The 8,454-nt window shown below is 43.6% G+C and overlaps 2 pseudogenes; both read right to left on the reverse strand.

Annotated features, from left to right (window-relative positions):
• Window positions 1-1,962: 1,962 nt before the first annotated feature.
• LOC132669737 (ferritin light chain pseudogene) lies at window positions 1,963-4,581 on the reverse strand (annotated as a pseudogene).
• Window positions 4,582-6,104: 1,523 nt separating this feature from the next.
• LOC132669555 (heterogeneous nuclear ribonucleoprotein A1-like) lies at window positions 6,105-7,858 on the reverse strand (annotated as a pseudogene).
• Between the last annotated feature and the right edge of the window lie 596 nt (window positions 7,859-8,454).

Below are 8,454 nucleotides of genomic sequence, written 5' to 3' on the forward strand. Positions count from 1 at the left end.
ATGATCTCGAGGTTCATGTGCTTGAGCCCCGCATCAGGTTCTGTGCTGACAGTTCAGAGCCTGGAGTCTGCTTCAGATTTTGTCTCCTTCTCTCTCTGCCCCTTCCCTGCTCGTGCTCTGTGTCTCTCTCTCAAAAAAGAAAAAAAAAAAAAAAGAATAAACATTAAAAAATATTAAAAAAGAGAAAACCAGGAAAAAAGAAATGAAAAGTAGTGAAATAGATCATTCTCAATCCTGTATCATTTTGCTGTGCAGAGAGGGATGCTCCCATTGAAACATGCTTTGCAGTTCTCCTCCAGACACGTGGCTGATCTCACTTTCTCAGTGCCCTCTGCTGGGGTAGGGAGGAGGGAATTGGAAAGGAGTGGGCTCCAGGTCAGTTTTAAAGAAACAAGAGATCACAGATACAGCGAGACTCCTTTTGAACCCCTTCCCAATCTCAATTCCCTTAACCCCTCACTAACATGTATCTTTGCTATCCCTGCTTTTGTACTTTTGGTACATGTGAATGTACACATACAACAGTAGACTGTTGTATAAGATTTACCTTATTGGTATCTTGAATATATTCTTTTACAACTTGTTTTTTCCCCTCACCATTAGGATTTGAGAATTATTCATATCGATACGTGTTGTTCATTCATTTAACTGCCCTGCTTGAATATACATTTATCCATCCATTTCCTTATTGTTGGTTTCTAGTTTGTCACAACTGTGCACAATCCTGTGGTGAACATTTTTTTGCATGCGTCCCCTTAAGTGCAGGTATGAGGTTTCTTTGGGGGCAGTGATCCGCAAAATGTAGTGCCTGAATCAGCAGCAAGAGCATCAATATCATCTGGAACTTGTTAGAAATGCAAATTCTAGGGCCTTCACCCAGGTTTACTCAATCAGAAACTGGTGGTGGGACTCCACAAACTGTATTTTCACAAGCTCCCCAGTGGTTCTGACACAAGCTAAAGTTTGAGAATTACTGTTCCAGCTATACATTTTACAGTAGGATTGCTGGGGTATAGGAATGTGTATTTCCAACTTTATGAAATGTAGACAAATTGCCTTGAAAGTAATTGTGCTAATCTACATTCCTAAATATCATCTCTCAGTCTGTAGCTTTTTCTTAACTTTTTAAAATGGTCACTGTTGTTATTTAGAAGCTTTATGTGTTAATGTAGTTGAATTTATGAATATTTTTCTGTATGTTTTGTGTTTTGGATCTTGTTTATGTCTGGATGTCAGAGTCTCCCACATGGGTTTCTAATCATTTAAGACTTTTGCTTTTCCCATTTCGGTCTTTACATCATCTGAAATTAATTCAATATAGTAATTTTTTTTTTCTGACCTATTCTTGCTGAAGAGATATGCCTCTTGTCAACTTTTGCAAACTTGGATAGTTCCCTGAAAGAAAAAAGTATCATTACGGGTACAGATTTGGTGGGAGCGAGGTGGATGGAGGAATGGTAATAGAGAATACATGTACATGGTAAAAAAAAAGGAAACAATTAAAAGAGACAAAGTGTTTGCTATAATGACAAACACAGGGGCCCCTAGGTGGCTCAGTCGGTTGGGCATCTGACTTCAGCTTGGGTCATGATCTCACAGTCTGTGAGTTTGGGCCCCGTGTTGGGCTCTGTGCTGACAGCTCAGAGCCTGCAGCCTGCTTCGGATTCTGTGTCTCCCTCTCTCTGACCCTCCCCCGCTCATGCTCTGTCTCTCTCTGTCTCAAAAATAAATAAATATTAAAAAAAATGACAAACACAGGCATCTGAATTTAAGATTACTAGGGGAGAAGTTGGCACTGTGTTTTCTATGATTGTTTAATTTATAGTGTGCATTTTGTGAACTCATTTATTTGGCACATCATAGATGCCATTGTGCATGGGTCCTATTACACACACCCAGGCTATGAAAATTGCACTATTTTATTTTTAAAAATTTTTAATGTTTACTTTTTTTTTTTTTTTTTTTTTTGCTGCAGAAAGCTTTATTGTTTTCATTTGGTCCACCGCTTGGGAGAGGGCTCCACGTGGTTAAAAAGCTGCCTAGTGGCTGCAAGGAGAGACTCAGGCACAAGCCCTGGCACCTGGTGGATGTCAGAGGACCCTCTCGAAGGCTGCTGGGCTCCAGAGACTTCTAGCCGTGCTTGAGGGTGAGCCTTTGGAAGAGATACTCGCCCGGCCCAGCCTGGGGACCGGACGGCCTGCAGAGATTAGTTAGGTGGTCGCCCATCTTCTTAATGAGTTTCACTTCCTCATCTAGAACGTGATCCTCCAGGAAGTCACAGAGATGGGGGTTTGCGCGGGCAGAGCCCGGGGCATGCAGATCCAGAAGGGCCTGCTTCAAGTTCTTCTCCAGAAGCAGGGCGGCTTCCTTGGCGTCCAAGGATTTACCCCACTCATCGTGGGACGGCGTCTACACTTCCCGGAAGAGGCCATGGCCCCTGCACTGGTTTTGCATCTTCAAGAGACGCTCGGCGCCCTCCTGCTTCTTCTCAGCCACCCCGCGGGAGAAATGGCCCACGCCCTCCAGGGCCACGTCGCCCAGGTCGGAATAGAAGCCCCGTGAGAGGTAGGTGTAGGAGGCCCGCAGGTGCATGTTGACGGCGGCTTCCACCTCTGTGGAGTACTTCTGATGAATTTGGGCGCTCGGGGTTGATTGGTAATGAGGAGCTAAATTCAAAGTCGCGTGTTGGCTGGTCCCGGAGGCAGAGGGTGGCAAGAAGATGGCTCCGAAGGTTGCGACTGGAAAAAAGGTTGAGGGTGGTCGGAGGCCGGTAGAATGGGCGTCCCTGGGTCTGTTCCGTCCAAACACTGTTGAAGCAAGAGACAGATCCGAAGGACTGCGGGGTGCACTCAATGTTTACTTATTTTTGAGAGAGAGCAGGGGAGGGGCAGAGAGAGAGGGAGACACAGAATCTGAAGCCGGCCCCAGGCTCCGAGCTGTCAGCACCGAGCCCCCCATGTGGGGCTCGAACTCATGAACTGTGAGATCATGACCTGAGCCGAAGTCGCTGCTCAACCAAGTGAGCCACCCAGGTGCCCCACACTATTTTAAAATAGTTGCTTTCTGTCAATATTTGGATACTTATGCCCTCAAGTAGCCCACTAAATCAGTCAGCGCTAATTAATAATCAACCCATGTACTTGGTATCAAGTTTTATTTGATTATGAGGGTCTTAATAAAAATTTCAAGCAAATAGAAGATTTGGGGGTAATTTGTATTTCATTGGGGAAGAGCCTTCCTGTACTTTTAAGGGATCCTGTAACTGGGGCACAGGGGTGCAAGAGCACCAGGCTCTGGGGGTCCCAAGCGGACCAGGAGCCACTACTGGCCACTGACAAATCCCAAGGCAGGAAGAGGAGCAGTAGTGAAATAAGACAGGAAATTTATTTCAGTGACGTCACCAGTCAGAAGACAGGGGACTAAGCCTCTCAAAGACTGTCTTCACAGTGCTGAAAATACTTTTACCTTTATATAAGGAAAACATGAGGTCAGTGGGTACATGCAGATGGGCAGTAAAGGTCATTATTTTGGGGTCAATCAAGCAGGGTCTTGCTGGCTCAGGGCAGTTGTTATTGCTTGAAGGGTAATTATGTTCCTGTCAGAGGATGCTTTGCCTCCTGGGTCTTTTGTCTGAGTTAAGAGATAAACAAAGGAGAATTTAAATCAGTTAGGAAGTACAGACCAAGGTCAAAATGGAGGTGACTAAAGTCCCTTTTCAACCCCAGTGACTCTCCATTATAATCCCAGCGCCTTAGAACAGTGCGTTGCACGCAATAAGTGCTTTATAAATGTTGATTCACTGATTGGTTATAAAAAGTGCTGAACTGCTCAAACTTTCTGGCTCTGACTTCAACTTAGAAATGCTTGTCCTGCAGAAGAAAAGCTTAGAACAGTCTTTACACGTGCCACAGAGCAACCAATCATGGAGACTGCTCACTTGCCATTGTATGTATTTCAAAATTTCAACAAATACAGTGCTTTGGAAAGATCCACTAGTGCATGATTTGTACATTCATATTGTTAGGTCTGTCCTGGGTTTTAGTTTAAATTACTTTGTGTTGAGTTCGGTTCAAAAGATTATTTTTGTGAACCCGTGCTGCACCAGGGTATAATGATGAGTATGACAGTTTCTTCCTTTAACTTATTCAAGATGATGGCTTCCTCTATTATGAATATGGCAAACCAAATCTGTGGTGTCTAAATGGGGTATCTCTTCATAGGAGGGGAGCCACCAAATGTGGGGCAACAATCAGATCAGGTGGAAGCCAATGGTGTGGGAGATGAAAGAATTCACCTGAGGCAGAACAAAGGAGACAAAAATGTATTGAATACACCACAAGGGAGTGGTGGGCACGAGAGCAGAAGAGTGGCTGTCTGCAAAGACGCAGTGGGTGGGGGCTGCTTTTAAAGGGGGAAAAAGAGGAGGTTTGGCAACGTATAGAATCTTACCTTTTTTGGTAACTGTGCCTGGTCCTAAGGAGCCCATTGGTCAGTTAGGGCCTAAGGACATTTTGAGGTGGGTCACCTGATGGGCCTGTCTGTATCAACCAGGTGGTCACTGTGGCCTTTTCCACATTCCATTGCTCAAGCTTGTTTGCCTGAAGGCGGTCTCCACAAAATCTGTTTAATCTCTTTCCATTATAATATTGTCTGGGCTGGAAATTCAGCCTTGCAAAATTCTTTAGATTTAAAAAGTTAAAAATCCTCTCTCATGTGTCTTTGCTGACAACACATAATCTTCCTAGCAGGCCTTCTGGAACTGGGTAAAGTGATTTGACAATGAGGGAAGCCATTGCTTCAGAGGGCAGAAGCCAGGGGCTGAGCTGCGTGGCGGCTGGTGGTAGGCAATAGCAGGAAGCGATTGCTCTAACCGCACCACTATTTGTTACAAAGGCATTTTTCTGACTGAAAGTGTTTTCCTGGAAGAATTTTCCTAACTAGGGAGTGGTACTGAGGGCTCTCCCATCAATGGATAACTAATGAAATGTGTTTGCTAGGGCAGCCATCACCTTCTTTCTTTTTTTTTTTTTTTAATTAAAAAATTTTTTTTTGTTTTTTACATGTATTTATTGTTTAGAGACAGAGAGACAGAGCACTGGTCAGGGAGGGATAGAGAAAGGGAGACAGAATCCGAAGCAGGCTCCAGGCTCTGAGCGGTCAGTACAGAGCCCGACACGGGGCTTGAACTCACAAACCGTGAGATCATGACCTGAGCCAAAGTCAGACGCTTAACTGACTGAGTCACCCAGACACCCCCATCACCTTCTTTCTACTCCAGTGTGCACCAGTACCTTTCCACTCACCATCTCATTCTCCTTGTACTTTATCTATTTGGCTTCCCCTGGCTCAATTCAGGGCCTTGCAATATAATGCCTAGAGGTTCAGTTTTGTCACTGTAGCATCAAATGAGCCTAGAGGTTATTTGGTTTTAATTTTCATTCATTAAAACAATCAATGTAGAGGATTTAGTCATTCAAATGGTTAATGGTGGGACATTTAGGTAATTACAACTCTTGAATGTTCTCTCTTCTGCTAATAGTTTTTATTGAACCAGATTTGTGTCTAGGTCTTGAAAAGAAGTGGTTGAAGCCTGTGAGTAACACAGGCCAACATTTTGGGAGGAAGTGGAAGAGGGAGGTCTTCTGGGTCCTAAGCCCCACCTCAGTCTCTTCATAGTCCAAAGAATAGATGTACAGTAAATAATCCCTTGAGGCTCAGAGAAAAGACCCAAGTCAGATTCTGTCTATATTTGGATACCTGTGCCCTCAAATAGCCCCCTAAATTACTCAGCACTAATTAATAATTAATCCATGTACCGGTTTCATGTTTCTTTTGATAAATGGCCTTAGCTTATACGAGGCTCTCCCTTTCTCAAATACTCATCTCCTTCTTTTCTAGTAACCCATATTTTACCCTCTCCTCACAGGCTGATATCAGAACCATTCACTGATTCAAATTCATTCACTCTCTAGTCATTCATGCAAATTCATTATTTCAACCAACCAATCATCTGCTAGGTCTTCTAGATAGTCCTGGAGATTATAACTGTGAGAAATTGATTTTTTTAATTTTTTTAAATTTTTAAATTTTTTTATTTTTCAAGAGAATATTAAATCGTTTATTGATTACACAGGATAATGGACGATACACAAGCTTTAATCCCATCTATAATTTTATCTGATACCATAATTCAATTTAGATATATTGCATAGGATGTGCCAACAATCATATTAATAACCAAATAAACTCCAGGACTTTGCTTGGGTGACCCTTTTAACGGTGAACTCCAGGTCACAACACATTAACTGTCAGTTCAACCACACCAGTGTTTGTGGAGACAACGGCTTCTGTGCCCAAGCAGGTTGCAAATAAACTTCAAATGGAACCTGGCATCACCCTGATGGAATTCTAACTTCACACTGTTGGGGTAGCTTACCAAGATGGCTTCAGAGTAGACTAACTTTACACAGCACATTTAAAAAAAGACACATTTATTCAGCGTCATGATCAGACTATTACATTTAGCAATCAACAGCATTGGTGCAAAAAAAACCTCTACATTAAAACCCTTTGTTGGAATGCTTTACACTTTCCACAGAACAGAAACTAAAATAACCTGTTATACAATTAGTCACAAATACAGTCCTCAAGTTTTTTGTCCATACACATGAGTATTGTCTAAAACATGTCTTCTTTGTAGCAGCTAGGCCCTGCCACCACTGTGCTTGGCTGAGTTCACAAATCTGTTGTAACCTGTAGCTTCCCTGTCACTCCTCTGGCTCTCCTCTCCTGCTAAGCTTTGTTTCCTGGCAGTAATTAAAACCTTCTGCCACTGCCATAGCTACTGCTGCTGCTGGAACCGCCACAGCCACCTTGGTTTCGTGGTTTGGCAAAGTATTAGCCTCCACCACCATAGGGGTCAGAGCTTCTGCCTCCAAAATTTCCTCCTTTCATGGGTCCAAAATTTGAAGATTGATTGTTGTAATTGCCAAAATCATTATAGCTTCCACCACCTCCAAAGTTGCTTCCATCGTTACCAAATCCGTTAGAGCCATCCCCACTGCCACCATATCCACCACCACCTCGACTGCCGCCAAAGCCACCTCACCCACTGAAGTTTCCTCCACGGCCAAGGTTGTCATTCCCACCAAAACCACCTCCACGACCACCACCGAAGTTCCCAGAACCACTTCGACCTCTTTGGCTGGAGGAAGCACTAGCCATCTCTTGCTTAGATAAAGCTTTCCTTACTTCACAGTTGTGGCCGTTCACAGTATGGTATTTTTGAATGACAATCTTGTTTACAGAGTCATGGTCGTCAAAGGTCACAAAAGCAAAGCCTCTCTTTTTGCCACTGCCTCGGTCAGTCATGATTTCAATCACTTCAGTTTTCTCATACTGTTCAAAATAATCTCTTAGATGATGTTCTTCAGTGTCTTCTTTTTTTTTTTTTTTTCTTCAGTGTCTTTTTTAATGCCACCGACAAAAATCTTTTTCACAGTAAGTGGGCACCAGATCTTTGAGAATCTTCTTTCAAGACAGCCCTCTTTGGTTCTAGAACTCTTCCATCCACCTTGTGTGGCCTTGCATTCATGGCTGCATCCACCTCTTCCACAGTGGCATAGGTGACAAACCCAAAGCCTCTGGAGCGCTTGGTGTTTGGATCTCTCATAACCACACAGTCCGTAAGCGTTCCCCATTGCTCAAAATGGCTCCTCAGACTCTCATCGGTTGTTTCAAAGCTCAAACCTCCAATGAAAAGCTTCCGCAGCTGTTCAGGCTCTTTGGGAGACTCTGACTTAGACATGACGGTGGTGGGAGGGGAGACTTTCACGATGCTTACTCGGCGGCGTCCATGGGCAGAAAGCGAAATTGATTTTTTTTAAAACTTGTTTCCTGACACCACCAATGCTTTTATTTATTGTTAAAAATTCTTGATGACACTGGTGTTTGAGTTATTATGGTTTGAATATTACCTGGTCTTTGTCTATAGTTACCAAAGTAAAATAGTAACTATGCCCTAATAAAATCCTTAAAAGTACTAAATAAGTGTAATGCCCCCGATTTCGAATGCGAGAGACCACCAAGGAGCCGATACTGATGCAAACGCACGAGGGTTTATTTGCAAGCTGGAGCTTGGGCCCAAGTACACCCGACACGGCGGAGCAGGGACTTGGACCCCTAGGTTAAGAGGCGTAGCAGTTTTATAGGGGCCAATGGTAACACACACAGAAAGTTGCATAGTCATGTCAGTCCACATGCAGGTGGCCAATTGAATTACAACTTACCCTATAGTAACTGTTTCAACTAGCCTATCACTCTGGTCAGAATTGGTGCGCAAGTTTGGCGGGCAAAAGGCGGGGTTTACATTCTTTGGCGGTTAGGGGTTCCACATTCCTTTATGAGCCGGTTTCCAGTAAGGGTGTGCTCAGCAGCTTGACTAGGGTGGAGGAG

This window comes from Panthera onca, chromosome B3 (assembly GCF_046562875.1).
Source record: "Panthera onca isolate mPanOnc1 chromosome B3, mPanOnc1 haplotype 2, whole genome shotgun sequence".
Lineage (NCBI taxonomy): Eukaryota > Metazoa > Chordata > Mammalia > Carnivora > Felidae > Panthera > Panthera onca.